The sequence below is a fragment of the Callithrix jacchus genome, chromosome 4 (genome assembly GCF_049354715.1).
Source record: "Callithrix jacchus isolate 240 chromosome 4, calJac240_pri, whole genome shotgun sequence".
Classification (NCBI taxonomy): domain Eukaryota; kingdom Metazoa; phylum Chordata; class Mammalia; order Primates; family Cebidae; genus Callithrix; species Callithrix jacchus.
The window spans coordinates 38,929,140-38,950,306 of record NC_133505.1 but is presented as its reverse complement, the minus strand read 5'-3'; positions in this window follow the sequence as shown (position 1 = coordinate 38,950,306).

The following is a 21,167-nucleotide window of genomic DNA, read 5'->3' as shown; positions in this document are numbered from 1 at the left end:
ACAAATGAGTGGAAACTGTCCACCCTATGGTTCCAAATCCGTATGCCCTCCTAAGTCTCTTGGGCCCAGAACACCCCCATTACACTGTCTTGGATCTCAAGGTTGCAGTCTTTTGCATCCCATTGGCACCCTGTTAGTCAGCCCATATTTGCTTTTGAATGGACTGACCCCGATACTGGGGTCTGGGGCGACTCACTTGGACAAGGCTGCCTCAGAGGTTCACAAACTCCCCCACTGTGTTTGATAAGGCACTTAGCCAAGATCTTGCCACCTTCCGAGCTGAGTTCTCAGAGTGTACCTTACTCTAATATGTGGATGACTTACTATTGGCTACAAAAACCCAGGAGGCTTGTAAAGAGACCACTCAGTCATTATTAAAGACCCTACAGACTTTGGGTTACTGGGTCTCAACTAAAAAGGCCCAACTCTGCCAACCCAAAGTTACTTACCTGGGCTATATCACAGAGAGGGGCAACTGGGAACTGGCACCCAGCCGAGTCCAAGAGGTGTTGTAAATACCCACCCACGCCTCAAAATGCCAAGTTCGAGAATTCCTTGGGGCAGTAGGGTACTGCAGGCTATGAGTTTTGGGATTCGCTGAGATAGCCAAGCCCCTGTATTCCTGCACTGGAGGAAATCAGCCCTTGACTTGGACAGAGATAGAGCAATGGGCTTTTGATAAGCTGAAGACTGCCCTGACTATGGCCCCAGCCTTGGCCTTGCCAGACATCTTTAAACCCTTCCGGTTCTTTGTACATGAAAAACAGGGAGTCGCTAAGGGGGTGCTCACCCAGACATTGGGACCATGGTCCCAACCAGTTGCCTACCTTTAAAAAGCCTTGATCCTGTAGCCTCTGGGTGGCCAGCTTGTCTGAGGTTGGTGGCAGCTACAGCCTTGTTAGTCAAGGAGGTGGACAAAAGAACCTTGTGGCAGGAGTTAAACTTAGTGGCAACCCACGTGGTGGAGTCACTACTCCGTGGAGCTGTGGGAAAATGGATGTCAAATGCCTGCATAGTTCAATATCAGGCTTTACTTTTGGACCAGTCCAGCATAAAGTTTTTAAAGGCTACAGTGTTAAACCCTGCCACGCTGCTACCAGACAGTGAGCTGGAGGAGCCCATACGTGACTGCCAACAGACAATGGACATCCTCCATGTGGCTCTACCAGACCTCACCAATGTCCCCCTGCAGAACCCAGAGGAGGTACTGTATACGGATGGCAGCAGTTTCATGGTCAATGGAGTCAGGTACGCCGGGGCAGCTGTAGTCACCCTAGAGCGGGTTATCTGGGCCCAGGCTCTCCCACATGGAACCTTGGCCCAAAAGGCAGAACTCATAGCTCTGACAAAGGCCTTAGACTGGGCAGAGGAAAAAACTGTTAATATCTACACGGATAGCTGGTATGCCTTTGCTATGGCTCATTGTACGTGGACCCATTTATAAAGAAAGAGGACTACTTACCTCAGAGAGAAAAGCCATCAAAAGTAAAGAAGAAATCCTAGCCCTACTAGAGGCTATGTGGAAGCCCAAGGCAGTGGCATTAATACACTGCAAAGGGCACCAGAAGGGAGATTCACCAGAGGCAAGGGGAAATAGGGCAGCTGACCTACAAGCCAGATAGGCAGCCTCGGGACCAGTAAAATCTCCACCTCTTCTTGTAACTTTTTTGCCGGCCCTAACCCTGCCCCCTGACCCTATGTACTCACCTGATGAAGAAAACTTTGGTAAAGAACAAGGAGACACACAAGATTCCACAGGATGGAGGATTCTACTGGTCACAAGGATTGTGCCCCCAAAGCTCTAGGACGGGCCCCAGTTAAGGACACACACCAGGCCACTCACTTAGGACAGACCAAACTAACTGAGCTGATAAAAGCCAAATACTACATTCCCCACTTACCTGAACTTACCAAGAAAATTACTACCCGATGTGATGCATGTGCCCGAGTAAATCCGGGAGGGAGCAGGTCTAGCCAGGTAGGAGTGAGACTCAGAGGGACTAGCCCTGGGGAGCACTGGGAAGTAGATTTCACTGAAATAAACCCCCAGCAAATGGCTATAGATACCTCCTGGTGTTTACAGATACGTTCTCTGGATGGGTTGAAGCCTTCCCCACTAGGTCCGAGACTGCTTTGGTGGTCACAGAAAACCATTGCAAGTCCTTGTTCCTTGTTTTGGCCTCCCTTTAACACCGGGGTAGGACAATGGGCCTGCCTTTACTACACAAATTTCTCAGGGCCTAGCCAAGGCCCTGGGCATATCCTGGAAATTACAGTGTGCCTGTCGTCCCTGGAGTTCAGGGCAAGTCAAACGAATGAACTGGACCATAAAAGAAACCCTGACAAAGTTTATCTTAGAAACCGGTGAAAACTGGGTCAGCCTGCTTCCTTTTGTCCTCCTCCGTGTCCGATGCGCACCCTATCAGAAAGGCTTCTCCACTTTTGAAATCATGTTTGGCAAGCCCCCTCCCTTACTCCCCAGACCCACGGATACTGTGCATGCTGAAGCCCATAACTATATACTCCTTAAGTCCTTACAGGCACTCCAGTCTGTTCAATCCCAGGTACACCAGCTCATTAAGGACACCTGTCCCACCTCATCAGACCTCGCAGACCAGCTGAGACACCCCTTCCAGCCCGGAGACTCTGTCCCTGTTAAAAGATTCGCAACCTCCAGCCTCACTACCCCCTGCAACCCCCATTAAAAGGGACCCTACATGGTTATCCTGACCACACCCACCACACTCAAGGTGAACAGACTAACGGCCTAAATTCATCATGCCCACATCAAGACTGCCCCACCGGAAGAACAATGGAGCATCAACCATTCATCCCCTAATTCACTAAAGATAAAACTTGTGTGCTTTCGTGGTCACCACCCTCACCACCTTAATCCATGCTGTAAATCCCTATAGCAAGCCCCCCTTAGAACAAACAAACAATACTAACCTACTAGAGGAATTAATGATTTAATTCCTGTAAATGAAATGAGGGGGGAATGTGACGTGGTAAAAGCCCCATAAAACTGCAGACCTCAACCATACCTCGGCTTTCTGTTGAAACTGCTCTCTGTGACCCCAAATGTGACAGGCAAGCAGTCCAAACCCACACCGTCTTGGCCCCTGCGACTTGTAATAAGTAACTAAGGTCTATATTTCCACCCATAACCCAGACAACGTGTAAAACACTTATCTTGACTTCTGTAAACCACTTAACTAACAATCAGAATATCCAAAGTCCCCTGGCCCTTGGAATGTCCGGAGCCCCTCACCCTCATCTCTGCCCAGGAGGTGATTTATGGAATCTACTGGTCCTCAGAATGTCTGAAGCCCCTCACCCCTACCCCTCAGCCTCACCTCCGAGGTGGTTTACAGGCATAAAAGGTCTTGACACCCTCCTTTCGGGGCCAGGGGTTAGAGAGATGCGAGTCCTCTGTGGCCGCCAGCAATAAAGACCCTGCAATTTGGCGTCCTTTTGTCTTGGTGTTGATTTTCTATGCTTGCTCCAGTATAACACCTTGACCTTGCTCCCCACCATGTCCTGGGAGCCCACAAGCACTGGCCAAAGGTGAAGCCTGGACTTGTGAGACTGGTCGGGAGCATCAGGTTCATTCGTGCAGGGTTGGCAGGGGCCACCATACCACTTGCACCTCACCCTCTGCCGCTGAGGGGAGATGCAGAGAAGGGGCAGGTAGGGGCTGCACCGTCAGCAGAGCCAGGGACAGGTGGGAGCTCTGCCCCTCCCAAGTTGGCAGGGTGGGAGCTCCCCAGGTGCAGCTGCAGCCACCCAGGTCACCACCGCCAGGAGCCTGGACATCCTGGTGCTTTCAGGGCGGGAGGGCCTGAAGGTTCGGGACCGGGCTGCCTGACTGCAAATGCACCAATGGGCACACACCTCCTTCCCTCTGAGGTCAGTAAAAGCCCCAGGCTCAGCCAGAGCAGGGTTGAGAATGGAGGGCCAACAGGATGACCAGCTGCAGAGAGCAGCTACCCGCTCTGCTGAGAGCAGAACACTGGAAAGGACACCTGCCTACAGAGAGAACTACCCACTGCCAGGCTCCTCTGAGCTGTTCTGACACTCAGTAAAGCTCCTCTTTGTCATGCTCACGGTCCACTTGTCTGCCGATCTGGAGGTAGGACAGAAGAACTCCAGCAAAGACCACAGGTTTCTGGCCAGAAAAGCAACACCCCAAAGATCCTGGAACACTTCTTGATGCAGCAACAATAACATGTGCATGACTATCTCAAGAAAGACACATGAGAGGCTTGGAATGTGCTCGTCTCTGGGAGGGAACCTGGGCACATGGGGTCTGGGAAGGGAAATTTTCTCTGTAAACCCTTTGGAATATCTTGAAGCTTCTTTTTATTTTATTTTATTTTGAGATGGAGTCTTGCTCTGTCACCGAGGCTGGAGTGCAATGGCAAGATCTTGGCTCACTGCAACTTCCACCTCCTGGGTTCAAGCACTTCTCCTGCCTCAGCCTCCCAAGTAGCTGGGATTATAGGCACCTGCCACCATGCTCAGCTATTTTTATTTTATTTTTTTATTTTTTAGTAGAGATAGGGTTTTGCTATGTTGGCCAGGCAAGCAGTCCAAACCCACACCATCTTGGCCCCTGTGACTTGTAATAAGTAACTAAGGTCTATATTTCCACCCATAACCCAGACAATGTGTAAAACGCTTATCTTGACTTCTGTAAACCACTTAACTAACAATCAGAATATCCAAAGTGCCCTGGCCCTCGGAATGTCCGGAGCCCCTCACCCTCATCTCCGCCCAGGAGGTGATTTATGCAATCACTGGTCCTCAGAATGTCTGAAGCCCCTCACCCCTACCCCTCAGCCTCATCTCCGAGGTGGTTTACAGGCATAAAAGGCTGCTCTCGTGACTTCAGATGATCCACCCGCCTCAGCCCCCCAAGTGGTGAAATTACAAGTATAAGCCATTATGCCCAGCTGAAGGGTCTTTTTAAAACATGTGGCTTGGAGACCAATCCAAGATGGCCGATCACTAACAGCTCAGGAGAGTAGCTCCCAGTGAAAGCTCAGAAAACGAGACGACGCCATACTTTTAGACAAATTTCATCACTCACGGATCAGCTGATTCCCAGTGGAGGAGCCCCACGGGTCGCCAGTGCAACTCTTGTGGCCGCCGCAGCGGTTTTGCCGGCGCCTCAGTGCAGCAGCTCTTCATGCAGAGCAAACGGGACTGCTTCCCCTACTGACTGGAGTTTGGAGCTCCGGGAAGTCAGAGCCGCTTGTTGCGGACTCAAGAGGGAAGCCAGACCAGAGATTCCCGGGCAGAAGAGCACCATCAGTCTTATCGCTGCTATTTAGGCTGCCACAGTGGGTGGCTCGGATCCCAGCACTGGGAATCAATAAACCGGACGTTGACTCAGAAACCTAATTAGAAAGGCGGTTCATCTACAATGAAGGGAAAAAAACAGCCTAAGAAGGCCGAGTATACTCAAAATCAGAACCCATCAGCAACGGAACAAACCCTGATGGAAAAGGACTCATCAGCAACGGAACAAGCCCTGATGGAAAAGGACTCATCAGCAGCAGAATAAGTCCTGATGGAAAAGGACTGTGTTCCATTACCTGAAGTAGGCTTTAAAAGGTGGATGATAAGAAACTTCTGGGAGTTAAAGGAACTTGTTCTAACCCAATGTAAAGAAACTAAGAACTTTGAAAAAAGGTTCGATGAAATGATGAAAAGAATAGATAATATAGAGAGGAATACAAATGAACTTATGGAGTTGAAAAATACAACATGAGAACTTACTGAAATATGTACAAGCTTAAATAGCCGAATGGATCAAGCAGAAGAAAGGATATCAGAGGCCGAAGACCAATTTAATGAAATAAAATGACAAGACAAGAATAGAGAAAAAAGGATAAATAGGAATGAGCAAAGTCTTCAAGAAATATGGGACTATGTGAAAAGACCTAATATATGTTTGATTGGTGTACCTGAATGTGATGGAGAGAATGAATTCAAGCTGGAAAATATTCTTCAGGATATTATCCAGGAAAATTTTCCTAATTTAGCAAAGCAGGACACTATTCAACCCCAGGCAATACAGAGAATACCACAAAGATATTCTTCAAGAAGACCAACCCCAAGGCACATAATCGTTAGATTCACTAGGATCGAAAGAAGGAGAAAATATTAAGGGCAGCCAGAGGGAAAGATCAGGTTACCCATAAAGGGAAGCCTATTAGGCTTACAACAGATCTCTCAACAGAAACCCTACAAGCTAGAAGAGAGTGGGGGCCGATATTCAATATACTTAAAGAACAGAACTTTCAGCCCAGAATTTCATATCCTGCCAATTTAAGCTTTACAATTGAAGGAAAAATAAAATCTTTTAGGAACAAGCAAGTACTCAGAGACTTTATTACCACCAGGCCTGCTTTACAAGAACTTCTAAAAGAAGCATTATACATAGAAAGGAACAACCAGTATGAGCCTTTCTAAAAATACACCAAAAAGTAAAGAGCATTAACATCAAGAAGAATTTACATCAACGAAAAGATAAAATAGCCAGTTAATATCAAATGGCAGTAACCCTAAATTTCAATCGACTAAATCCCCCAATCAAAAGATACAGACAAAATCTAATGGCATATCTAAAGATATACAAAGACTCAAAATAAAGGGTTGGAAAAAAACTTACTTACCAATTAAACGGAGAGCAAAAATAAATAAATAAAAAGCAGGTGTTGCAATTCTCACAATTAATAAAATAGATTTCAAAGCTACAAGGATACAAGGGTAAAAGGATTAATGTAATAATAAGAGATCTTAACACCCAGATACATAAGACCCATAATGAGATTTAGATTCAATGAGACAGAAAATTGATAACGATATCCAGGACTTGAATTCAGATCCAGAACAAATAAACTCAATAGAGCTCTCCATTTTAAACACACAAAATATATATTATCCACTTAAAACACACAAAATATTGATCGGCCATTATTGATACCCATTTTAGGAAAAAAAAAAAGTAAAAAAAATAAAACACGTGGCTCAAAAATCTCAGCATTTTGGGAGGCTGGTGCTGGTGGATTGCTTGAGCCCAGGACTTGAAGACCAGCCTGGGCAACATGGTGAAACTCTGTCTTTACCACATAGGCACACACAACAACAAAAAAAATTAGCTGAGCATGGTGGCACACACCTGTATTCCCAGCTACTCGGGAGGCTGAGGTGGGTGGAGAGCTTGAGCCCAGGAGGTGGCGGTTGCAATGAACGTAGGTCGCACCACTGAACTTCAGCTTGGGCGACAGAGCCAGACCCTGTCTCAAAAACAAAAGAAAACATGGTACATGAAAAGTCCCTCTAATTGGCAAGGCCCTCCCCAGTGGCCCCAATTTACCCACACGTGGCCGTGCAACGGGGTCCAGGCTCAGGGCCTCCTCAGGTCGTTCCTCCAGCATGCCCAGGTGCCCACACCTCAGAGCCTCTGCATGGCTGCTCCCCTGCCAGGAAACTCATCTCCAGGAGTTTCTCCTGGGGGTCCCACCAGAGGTCCTTCCTGGATGGCTCACCTCCTGTGGCCTCCACCGCCCTCCTCCACCCTGCTTCACTTTGTTCACAACCCCTTTCACTAACATTTAAAAATATATTCAATTGCTTATAGTCCCTCTTTTTTTTCTAGAATACAAGTTTTAGGTAGACAAGGACAAATATTTTATTTTGTAATTTTTTATTTTTGTTTTTGAGATGGAATATTGCTCTGTCTCCCAGATTGGAATGCAGTGGCATGATCTCCACTCACGGGAACCTCCTCCTCCCCAAATTCAAGCAATTCTCTTGCCTCAGCCTCCCGAGCAGCAGGGATTAGAGGCACCTGCCACCATGCCTGGCCAATTTTTGTAGAGACAGGTTTTTATCATGTTGGGCAGGTAATCTGCCCGCCTCGGCCTCCCAAAATGCTGGGATTACAGGCATGAGCCATCACGCCTGGCCAGGACAAAGATTTTAATTGCAGTTGTATTTATGTTGTCCTGAATAGTGCCTGATTGTTATATTTGTTGAGTGAATGAATGAATGGATGCATGCACAGACTCACACACCCCAGCACAGAAAGATGCTGCCACACACATTGACATGTTCTTACACATATACTCTCCACACAATGACACTCATACCCAGAGCCCACACACACTGCTATGTTCTCATAGATATTCTTGAGGCTTAATTTTTATTCAACATGATGCTGTGAACATTTCTTTTGTGACTCTGTATTATTAGCTTTTAAATTTTCTCCAAATTATTGTAAAAAGTTTCAGTCTTAAAGTTTGAAAGAATATAATGGTCATCCTAGAGCTAATGTATGTAATAAATTATGTTTTGTTTTCTTTTTTCTTCTGCTTCTCTCTCCTTTTTTTTTTTTTTTTTTTTTTTTTTTTTGTGAGACAGAGTCTTGCTCTGTTGCCCAGGCTTGGTGCAATCTTGGCTCACTGCAACATCTACCTCCCAGCTCAAGCGATTCTTGCCTCAGCCTCCAAAGTAGCTAGGATTGCAGGCACCCACCACCATGTCTGGCCAATTTTTCTGTTTTTAGTACAGATGGGGTCTCTCCACGTTGGCCAGGCTTGTCTTGAACTCCTGGCCTCAAGTGATCCATCCACCTTGGCTTCCAAAAGTGCTGGGATTACAGGCATGAGCCACCATGCCCAACCCATAAATTATATTTCTACAGTTTTTCTGAAATGCCTGAAAATCATCAGTCAACAGCATGACCCTAATTTCTAATCATTTGTCGATAGCATGACCCTCCACCTCTTAAAAATAACATCTTTTGGCCTGGCATGGTGGCTCATGCCTGTAATCCCAGAACTTTGGGAGGCCAAGGTGGGTGGATCAGGAGGTCAGGGTATCGAGACCATCCTAGCTAACATGGTGAAACCCTGTTTCTACTAAAAATACAAAAAATTAGCCAGGCCTGGTGGCATGCACCTGTAGTCCGGGCTACTCAGGAGGCTGAGGCAGGTGAACAGCTTGAATCTAGGAGGTAGAGGTTGCAGTGAGCCAAGATCGTACCATTGCACTCCAGCCTGGGTGACAGAGCAAGACTCGGTCTCAAAAAAAACTTTCTTCAAACAATAATATTATTACATGGGAGAAAAGTACTACAATTCCTTAATAGCATAAAATATTACAGTAATACAAAATTGTCTTAATTATTTCCCAAATGTCTTTTGTGTGGAGGTGAGCAGAGCTCAGGAGCTCCAGCCCTTTTTGAGATTCCTGTCTTCCCAGCAACTTCTCTCTCTCACCCACTGATAGCACATACTGGAAAATTGAAAAGTAGAAATATTTTTTTCTCATCCCTATTTCTGTTTTTTTTTTGTTGTTGTTGTTGTTGTTTTTGTTTTTGAGATGCAGTCTGACTGTCACCAGGCCGGAGTGCACTGGCGCAATCCCAGCTCACTGCAATCTCTGTCTCCCAGGTTCAAGCGATTCTCCTTTCTCAGTCTCCTGAGTAGCTGTGACGACAGGTGCGTGACACCAACCCCAGCTAATTTTTGTATTTTTAGTAGCGATGAGGTTTACCGTGTTGACCTGGATGGTTTCGATCTCTTGACCTCATTATCCACTTGCCCTGGAATCCCAAAGTGTTAGGATTACAGGCATGAGCCACTGCTCCTGGCTCTCATCCCTATTTCTTAGTCTTTTGAAAACCCTCTTTACTCAGCTTTCCCTTACTTGGGAACAAAATCTTTTCTTTTTTGAGATGGAATTTGGCTTTTCTTGCCCAGGCTGGAATGCAATGGTGGGATCTGAGCTCGCTGCAACCTCTGCCTCCCGGGTTCAAGTAATTCTGCTGCCTCAGCCTCTGGAGTAGCTTGGATTACAGGCATCCACCACCATGCCTGGCTACTTTTGTTTTTCTTAGTAGAAATGAGGTTTTTCCATGTTGGTCTGACCTCCGGTGGTCCACCCGCCTCGGCCTTCCAAAGTGCAGGCGTGAGCCACCACACTCGGCCTACATTTCTTAAAAAGACATTTATTTGGGATCAAAATCTAACAAAAGATAACTTTTACTGCTCCATCAAAAATATTTTTAAGCAGGAATGCAGTTTGGTCCCACTGCCTTGATTTTTGTTAAGGTGCTGGATGTGTTAGCTACCGCGGCGTTTGCACCATCCATGGAATCATCAACAAAAGGTAACAGGTAGATTGCATCCCAATCTTATTGTGAAAACAGGTTTCTCTCCTGGATCCTCTGAAAGGCACTGGAGAATCTCAGTAATCTATAGCAACACTTAGAGAACTGCAAAAATTAACTAAGTTTCCTAGTGGGATACAACTCCTAGGACCTTTAGATTCAGCTCTTTCTCTCTTTCCCTCATTCATCCAACTGATAATTATGTCGATGTTCAAATGAGTAAAAAAGCTGAAAGAATAGTGGAATGAAATCTAACAGTCATCATCGTGCCATGTTTGCTTAATATGTCTTTAGATACATGGAAGCAGGGTGTGATGATGGACAAGGGAGACTCGGAGGGGCTGAGGTAGATGAGGGGGTGGATGATGGGAGGTTGCTTGGTGGACCCAGCGGTGCTTGGTGGATGCTTTGCTCCTGTGACAGATGCACTGGAGGCCCTGACTTCACCACAGTGCAATACATCAATGCAGCAAAATTCACTCGTGCCTCATGAACATATATATATTTTAAATATGCAATTTTGTTAAATAATAAATAAATAAATTAAAGCTGAGCATGGTGGCTCACACCTGTATTCTCTGCACTTTGGGAGGCCAGGTGGGAAGATTGCTTGAGGCCAGGAGTTGGAGACCAGTCCAGACAACACAGCAAAATGCCATCTCAAATATAATCATAAAAAAATATATATTTTTTGAAATACATGAAGATATATGTATCTTTTGTTGTTGTTGTTTTTGTGAGATGGAGTTTCACTCTATAGCCCAGGCTGGAGTGCAATGGGTATGACCTTGGCTCACTGCAACCTTGGCCTCCAGGGTTCAAGCGATTCTCCTGCCTCAGCCTCCTGGGTAGCTGGGATTACAGGCACCCAACATCATGCCCGACCTGTTTTTGTATTTTTGTAGAGATGGGGTTTCACTGTGTTGACCAGGCTGGTCTCTGGTCTCGAACCCCTAACCTCAGGTGATCCACCAGCCTCAGCCTCCCAAAGTGCTGGGATTGCAGTCATGAGCCACCATGCCTGGCCATATTTATATGTGTGTGTGTGTGTGTGTGTGTGTGTATGAAGAGAGACAGAATGAAGAGATTCAGATTTTTGACTGAGCCATTGTATAGTAACTTGCTAGACCCATGATACTTCACTAAACACTTCATTATGCATCTCCTAAGAGTAAAAATCTACATTATCACACCAAAGAAAGTAAACAATAATTCCATAATATTATGTAAAGCCATTTTGTATTCAAATATCTTCACTTTTTTAATTCCTTGTATACATTTAATAACTTGGTTTTATAAAATATCCACTCATTGCCTTTGATTATGTGTCCTTTAGTTATCTATAATCTACAACAATCCACAAGTCTTTTTTATTTTAGAATGGCATTACTTATTGCAGGCCAGATACTTTTAGAATGCTCTCCATGCTGAATTTTTCATATCATTTCCCCTGATGCCTTTTACTGTGCTCCTCTGTCTGCTGTGTTTCCTAAAGATTAAGACAGATCTGGGTTAAACATTTGGCAACAACGTTTACGTAAAGCAGGGGCTGTCACCTGCAGGTTCATCACTCTGGGAGACACACAAGGCTCTTGGGGCTCTTTCTGACCCCACGATAGCCAAATTCATTCTGATTTCCCAGAGATGCGTACTCCTGGGCTGGGAATGCAGTGGGTGCGAGTGTGATTTTCTGGCAGTAGGAGGTCCTGCCATTCTCCCCATTCCTCCCGTGCTTCAGTCCCCCATACCTGAGGCTCTGGTCTCCAGACCTGCAGCCATCGGGCCAGGCCCAGCTAGGCCTGAACTTCCTTTGCCCCTTTCCCAGCCCCACTCTGCTGTGTGTCTGTTTCCTCATCCTTTCCCCCGTTCAAGCTCAGCTCCTGAGTGTCCCTACATCTCCAACCAGTGTCCTCATCTGGGGGAGATTTTCCCAGCAGGACACAGAAGCTGTGTCAGGAGAAATGCTTTGTTGCTGTAACTGGAGTGAGGGGGAGGTGCTGCCAGTGTCTTGTGGGGAATGGCCAGGGATGCTCCTGAGCATCCTGCAGTGCACGTCCCAATCACCCACGCAACAGTTACCCAGCCCAAGGACCAAGAATGCCAAGGGTGAGAAGGCCTGCCAGGCCTTGAGTACACACTTCCTTGAACTCCAGCAAAGGACAGAGACAAAGACCACTGAGAGATGCCCTGAAGGACATGTGTGGCTTCATCCCAGCCATCCCTTCCCTCCCCAGAGTTTTGTCTCTAAGTCTGCAGTGCTTAGGCCCTTAGCTGGGAGCGAGAAACCGATTTTTCCGTGACACTGCATGGAAAAGTGATGTTACGTGCACATGTGCCTTCATTCCCAGACCTCAGACTTTGGTATTTATCACATACCAAAGTGAGGAGTCCAAGACACAACACTTCTTCCAACAGGCCACGACCCTCTACACTAGAGAGAGGGTAGAGATTGAGGGAGGCCCTCACTCCAAATCTTCTAATATTAATGAAGTACTAGAGGTATGAGGAGGGTCACACCTGTAATCCCAGCACTTTGGGAGGCAGAGGCAGGCAGATTACCTGAGGTCGGGAGTTTGATACCAGCTTGACCAATGTGGAGAAATCCTGCCTCTACTAAAAATATAAAATTAGTGGGGCATGGTGGCACACGCCTGTAGTCCCAGCTACTTGGGAGGCTGAGGCAGGAGTATCACTTGAACCCAGGAGGTGGAGGTTGCAGTGAGCCGAGATTTGCGCCATTGCATTCCAGCCTGGGCAGTAAGAGTGAAACTTCGTCTAAAAAAAAAAAGAGGTAGAAGGCAGTGCATCCCCTCTAAGGACCTGGCAGAAAAGCAGCATCTCCACAATGTCAAATTCTATGAAAAAAATACCATTTTGGCAAAATATCCAAGTCAGATTTCTAAGCCCCTGGCAGCAGCTCAAATACAAACAATATCAAAACCCTAAAAGCTTAGTGAAGCTAAAAATCACTGAAGCTGGCTGCAGAGATTTGTGAGACCAGTAGTTAGAGAGAAGAACAACTCAATTTAGAACTGCAGGAGAAAAGCTGCATCATGTGGTCCCCTGAAAGAACCCTTTCCTTTCAGCGGGAAATTGTGAGGATTTTTTTGGTGGGGGATAAAAGTAGAATCTTCTTAAATTTCTGAGGTTTACATTTACTACTTACTCATTGACTTTGTAGATGTCAACTTCACTATGAACATCCTGCAATTCACTTTTTTACTCTAAGTGGAGAGAATCTGAACTAGTTTCTGAAGCAGGAAACCAGGAACTGGTTATGTGCGCAGTCACTGCACTCTGTGCTCTCTTATGCATAAGCACAATAGGTTGTGAGCCAACAGAATTCGTAGCAAGGAAAACAGTAAACCCTCCATTTGAGCCTATGTTTCAGCTTGTCTAGTAATGATCTAATCTTGCGTCACTCTTAACATTTTAAAGTTTAATTTTATTGATATTGATTTTGTAAGAATTCATGTATTTTCTACAAAATTAGCTGAGTATGGTGTCACATGCCTATCATCCCAGCTACTCAGGAGGCTGAGGCAGGAGAATCTCTTGAACCTGGGAGGCCGAGATTGTGGTGAGCCAAGATCATGCCATTGCACTCCAGCCTGGGCGACAAGAGAAAAACAACATCTCAAAAACAAAACAAAACAAAACAAACCAAAAACCAAATAATTTATGTATTTTCTTTTTCTTTTCTTTTTGAGACGGAGTCCCCCTCTGTCGCTGTACTCCTGGAGTGTAGTGGAGTGGTCTTGACTTACTGCAACATTCGCTTCCTGGATTCAAGCAATTCTCCTGCCTCGGCCTCCTGAGTAGCTGAGATTATAGGTGCTCACCACCATGCCCTGATAATTTTTTTGTTTTTCATAGAGACAGGGTTTCACCATGTTGGTCAGGCTGGTCTTGAACTCCTGACCTTGTGATCCACCCTCCTCGGCCTCCCAAAGTGCTGGGATTACAGGCGTGAGCCACCGAACCTGGTCGGAATTCATGTATTTTCATTTCTGTTGGCTTTCCCACTGGAAGTCTCCTCAGAACAACTGTGGAGTAAAGAAAAGTAAAAAATGCGTGGTGCTCCATGTACTAGCGCTCATTGCATCATACAAATGTGTCAGCCCCACTTCAACAGATGGTGCTTCAACAAACAGTGCTGAGGAACTGGATACCCGCACGCAAAAGAATGATGTTGGACAAAATTCACAGCCTTCCTTACACCATACTCAACAATTCACTCAGAATGGATCAAACAACTAAGCTTAAGAGTCAAACCTGTACAACCCTTAGAAGAAAACATTGAGGGAAGTCTTGTGGACATTGGATTCAGTAGTAGATTATTGGCTGGATGACCCAAGGCACAAAGCAATAAAAGAAAAATGATAGGCCGAGCTCAGTGGCTCATGCCTGTAATCCTAGTACTTTGAGAGGCTGAGGTGGGCAGATCACAAGGTCAGGAGTTAGAGACCAGCCTGACCAACATGGTGAGACCCCTGTCTTTCCTAAAAATACAAATATCAGCCAGGCATGGTGGTGCAGGCCTGTAATCCCAGTACCCAGGATGCTGAGGCAGGAGAATCACTTGAACCTGGGAGGTGGAGCTGAGATTGCACCACTGCACTCCAGCCTGGGTGACAGAGCAAGACTCCATCTCAAAAAAAAAGGAAAGACAGAAAATGAAAAATGAAACTTTATCAAAATTTAAAACTGTTTTTGCATCAAAGGACATTAGTAAGAGAGTGGAAAGAAAAGCATAGAATGGGAAGGGTTCCACCTTTGGCTACTGAGAATAATGCTGCTATGAGCCCGAGAGTACAAATCTCTGTTTGAGCTCCTGAGTACCTGCTTCCGATTCTTTTTGCATCCACTTTGTGTCTGTTTCCTCATCCCAATTATATATCTGATGAGGAATTAGCATTCAAAATACATAAAAACTACAACTCATCAATTTAAAAAACCCATTCAAAAGTGAGGAATGGACATGAAGAGACAAGTCACCAAAGAAGAAACACAAATGGGCAATAGACTCATGAAACAACCCAGTTTCACTAGGCTGACTGTTGGCGAGGAGGTGGAGAAACTGAATCCTTGTACACCGCCGGTGGGAATGTACAATGTTGCAGCCACCATGGAAAACAGTATAGTAATTCCTCAAGAAAGTAACAATGGGATTACCATGTGACCCAGCAATTCCGCTTCTTGCCTTATACCAAAAAGAGTTTAAAGCAGGTACTCGGCCGGGCGCGGTGGCTCAAGCCTGTAATCCCAGCACTTTGGGAGGCCGAGACGGGTGGATCACGAGGTTAAGAGATCGAGACCATTCTGGTCAACATGGTGAAACCCCGTCTCTACTAAAAATACAAAAAATTAGCTGGGCATGGTGGCGCGTGCCTGTAATCCCAGCTACGCGGGAGGCTGAGGCAGGAGAATTGCCTGAACCCAGGAGATGAAGGTTGCGGTGAGCCGAGATCGCGCCATCGCGCTCCAGCCTGGGTAACAAGAGCGAAACTCCGTCTCAAAAAAAAAAAAAAGCAGGTACTCAGGGACTCAAACAGATATTTGTACACTCGGGCTCATAGCGGCATTATTTTCAATAGCCAAAAGGTGGAAGCTAGCCAAGTATCCATAGATGGAAGAATGGACTAAGAAATATGGTACATACACATGGACTATTAGCCTTAAAATGAGTAAAATTCTGACACATGCTACGACATGGATGAATCTTGAAAACATTATGATCAGTGAAATAAGCCAGAAACAAAAGGACAAAAATTAAATGATTTCACCTACAGAGAACAGGCAAATTCATAGAAACAGAAAGTAAATGGAAGTACCAGGGGCTGAGGGTGGGGAGACTGTAGAGTTATTTTAATGGGCAGAGAGTTCCTTCTTGGGATGATGACAAAGTTCTGGAAATGGATATTTGTGGTGGTGGCTTTAGAATACTTACAATGTTGTGCTTTGTAAACACACTTACAAAAATGTGCTTAACACCAATGAATTGTACCCTCAAAAATGGTTAAAAAGTAAATTTTATGCTGTGTATGTTTAACCAAAATTAAAAACAAATATCAACAGTAAACCCAATCACTTCTCATTCCTCTATGGCCTCCACCCCAGAACCATCCTCCCTAGGATAGTAAACAGGAAGGGCCTTCCAGCTGCGCTGCCTGCTGCCTCTTACACCACTGCCATTACCCACACAACAAAGGCACACTGAGCTTTTCAAATGGGAATTAGAGCAGATCTTCACCACCACATCCCACAGACACTCCAGCTTCTTCCCTTCTTGGCACAATGAAACTCCAATCTCTCACCATTTCGTACAAGCCCCTCAACACAGGGCCCCTCTGGCGACTGTGGCCTCATCCCACCCCTCTCAGCTACAGCTCACTCATCTCCACTCACAGCAGCCTCTTGTCACTGCTCTGTCCTGTCCCTGCCACCTGCCCCTGCTGTGACTCCCACATGTACCTGCTCCCCAGGGATCCACATGGCTCATTCCTCACATGATTCAGGTCTCTGTTCAAATAACCAGCGGTCAAGTTCTCAGAAATATCTTGTTCAATGACCTTGTCTAAACTATATCCCCTGCTATTCCCACCACCACCAATCTTCTGGCCTAGGCATATTTTTCTCAATGGCAATTATCAGTAATACCAGATTTTATTTGGTTACTGCCCATTGGTGTATCAGGGTTCCCCAGAGAGACATGACCCGCTGGCTAGATAGATAGACCATAGAGGGAAGAGAGAGGATTTATTAGTGGAACTGGATTACACAATTATGGAGGCTGTGAAGTCCCATCATAAGCCATTGGGAACCTGAAGAACCAGGGAAGGCAGTAGCATAGTAAGTGGGTAAGCGGGGGCCCGTGGTGCAAGTGTCAGAGTCTGAAACCATAGAACCTGGAGTTCTGATGCCCAAGAGCAGGAGAAGAAGGGTGTCCCGGCTCCGGAGCAAAAAAGTCAATGAGACTTTCCTCTGCTTTTTTGTTCAATTTGCAACCCCAGGTGATTGGATGATGCCTTCCTATGTTGAGAGAGGATCTTCCCCACTCAGTCCACCAACTCATACATCAATCTCCTCCAGAAGCACCCTCACAGATGCACCAACCAATAATGTATTACCAGCTGTCTACAGATCCCTTAATCCAGCCACGTCGACACCTAAAATTAACCATCACAGTAACTATTGCTGAAATATATGTTCTTTGAACAAGGAATCTTGTCCCTCTATCCCCAATGTCATAATTAGTAAAGAATTAGGGTTCAATAGTACATCAGCACAACAATTTAGAGACCAGGTTGGCAATGTGTATGAAAAGCCTTTAACATGTTTAGTCTTTGGCCTAATATTTATCATTTGAGTAATCTATGAATATTTTCAAATTCCAAACATAGAAGAACCTTTATGTACAAATATGCTCTCAAAACATTGTTTAGAACAAGATACGATGAAAGCAGATGGATCCAAGAGAAGCTGAGTTATGTCTCCTTGTTCGAAGTGAGATGTAGCTTGTGAAAGTGTTCAAACTTTATACAGACTTTATCACACGCAAACTACTTGTGTAATAATACACTCAACAAGAACCATTCAAGACAACCCATAACACATGAATGCAACTTTGTAAATTGAAAGCATATATAAAAATATGAGGATGAAACTCTGATTTATTAATCTTGCCCAAATTCCTATCTAAGGGGTCTGGGGAGTCATGCCCTACAAACCATACATTCTCATCAGATGGGTTTTATTTAACCCTCTATATTGTGACTTAGTTTCTAACCTGCCTCTGGCATAACATTGTGAGACAAGGAAGAAAATAAAATTTTTTTACCCTCAAAACATGTTCCTTTGTCACATTTTGAAATGGCCCTGCAAACTGTCCTTTGTGGGAGAAAATTCACCTCTGCAAAGAATCCCTATTAACATAGCTAGACTGGCTGGGCATGGTGACTCACGCCTGTAATCCCAGCAATTTTGGAGGCGGAGGCAGGTGGAATACCTGAGGTCAGGAGTTCAAGACCAGCCTGAGCAACATAGTGAAACCCCATCTCTGCAAAAATACAAAAATTAGCCGGGCATGATTCCACATGTCTGTAATCCCAGCTACTTGGGAGGCTGAGGCAGGAGAGTTACTTGAACCCTTGAGGCAGAGGTTGCAGTGAGCCGATATCGTGCCATTGTACTTCAGCCTGGATGAGACTCCATCTCAAAAAAACAAAAAGCAACAAACGAAAAAACAAAACATAGTTAGATTATTTCCTTCCAGGCCCCTTCACTTCCGAATAGATTAACTGAGAGTCTAGCACCTTTTAAAATGTCTGAATAGGAAACATTTGTCATTTATTGTCTCTAAGAGCAGCAGCTGTGAGACTTCAAAAGAACCTTGGTCTCTACAATCTGTTATATAACTTGAACATTTCCTTTCTTTTTTTTTCTTAAATTTGAGATGGAGTCTTGCTCTGCCACCCAGGCTGGAGTCCAGTGGTGCCATCTTGGCTCACTGCAACCTCTACCTCCATGGTTCAAGCAATTCTCCTGCCTCAGCCTTCCTGGGCTTACAGGGATGCACCACCACGTCCAGCTAATTTTTGTACGTTTGTAGAGGTGTGGTTTCACCACGTTGGCCAGCCTGGTTTCAAACTCCCGACCTCAAGTAATCTTCCCGCCTCAGCCTCCCAAAGTGCTGGTATTACAGACATGAGCCACACACCCGGCTGAACATTTCTTTTCTATCGATCCAAGGTCCTTAGCAAAAACTCGATTGTCTACCAGAAAGTGTTCAAATTTACCTATAACCTGGAAGCCCACTCCCCACCTGCTTTAAGTGGTCCCATCTTTCTGGAAGAAACCACTGTATTCCTTAAATGTATTTGATGGATGTCTCATGCCTCCCTAAAATGTATAAAACCAAACTGCACAGCAACCACCTTGGGCACATGTTCTCACGACCTCCTGAGGGCTGTGTCATGGGCCATGGTCATTCATATTTGGCTCAGAATAAATATCTTTAAATATTTTCCAGAATTTGACTCTTTTTGTCAACATTATATATACATAGAAAACAACAGAATGAAAATCAGCACCATTGTATAGGACAGCTCCAGGGACCACCACTCACACTGCAGTCTAAGAAAGTTCAGTAACATGGTTGCTGGGATTTTCTAAGTGGAGATTTAAGTGGTATTTGTATCTTTCTTCTGACCATTTTCAGGTCTTCTGTGACCAAATAGATTCTGAGTCTTATACTCTAAAAAATCAAACATTTTTAACATTCAGAATAAAATAGTTGAAGTAAAATAACAATAAGTGGCCGGGGTGGTGGTGCATGGCTGTAGTCCCAGCTATTTGGGAGGCTGAGGCAGGAAGATGGTTTCCACCGGGAGGTTGAAGCTGCAATATGTTATGATCATGCCTGGGAATAGCTACTGCTCTCCAGCCTGGACAATATAGCAAGGCCCATCTGTAAGGTAATAATAATAATAAAAGCAAGTCCAGATCTCCTTCCTACACCTTCCTAAAGCAAATTTCTCATTTGCAATCCACAGGGCAGAAATGCATATTGATGAGTCCGTCAGAGAGAAGAAATGAATTCTTCCTCCACACTCCACGGTACATTCTTTCATTGTGGAGTACAGCTGAGCAATCAACGCAACACTAAGAATGCCATCAACTTATAGATTACTATTTAAATATATATAATTCCCACCATACCTGAGAGAGGGAGATGGATTTTTTCCTCCCACAGATGAAAAGCTGAGTCACCAAGAACCTGAAGAGTTGGTCTGGGATTGCTGAAAATGTTGGCCTTGAAACTTAGGGGACACTCAGCCTCCTGCAGGTCCACCTGGGCATAAACCGCATCAATGGAGACTCCACAACAGCAGAAGGAGCAGTTGAGATCCCGGAACGTTCCCACTTGTAGAGAGTCCACACCCAGTGGAATACAGCTGAAGGATGGGCCAAGATTAGAGTCCAGCTTTTTCCTTCAGCTGGGGAGGAAGTTGAGGGGGTCAGTCAACTACATGTGTCATGTGTGGTGGAACTTAGAGCTACTGTTAGTTCCTCTGCTGAGAACTTTACCCTTCAGAGAAAAGACTCTATACTCACTGGTAAGCAATTCTTTCCAGAGTTGCAGATTCTTTTTAGAAATGCAAAAAAGCAATTATTTTTAGAAATGCAAATATGACTTCCCTAACATTAATGTCAACTATTGGCCCTCTTACTCATCATCTTAATTAAGTAGTCTCCTAACTCCCACTGAAATTAGCCCCAGAGTTGCATCTGAGCATTTGGATCCAAGACAGGAAGTCATTTTGGGGTTTGGACCTGGCTGATCCGGGACTGTCTCCTAAAAGGAGGCTTTTTACTTGCAGAGGAGCAAGGGTGAGCTCTGTTTGGAGGAGAAAAGACAGGGACAGATTCCCAAGAAAACTCAGGAGCTTACCATGCAAAAGATTTTGGAATATATATTTCAACTTGTCAGCACTTAATTGTTGGTCAACCCAATGAGACCATCTGCTGGTGCAGTGTGGGTAACACCCCCATGGGCACCAAGGAAGGAGAACTGTCCAGACCGCAGGCACACCTAGTGCCTGAAGAATATCTTAGTTTATAGTGTTATTGCTCAGCTGTCTCCTTATCCTTCGTATATAATCCTATATTAGTTTATAGAATTAGTGCTTGAAGTCTAACTTACTGCTTACATATATCTAGCATACTTAGTTTTATATAATCTTTCTATATATTCATATAGGTATTGTAGTCGGAGCTGTACTGACACATTTAGTGCTGATTTATAGAATCCTTCTATATAACCATAGAGGAGTTTGTAGTAGGAGGAATGTCTAGAGCAGTCACAGAACAGAAGCAGTACATGGGAAAACAGCCAGACCAGGACGAGAACCAAATATCCAGGCGGTGGCGTCCCTGCCTGGAAGGGCTTACGCTGTATGGCAGGCTTGGAGCAAGAGCC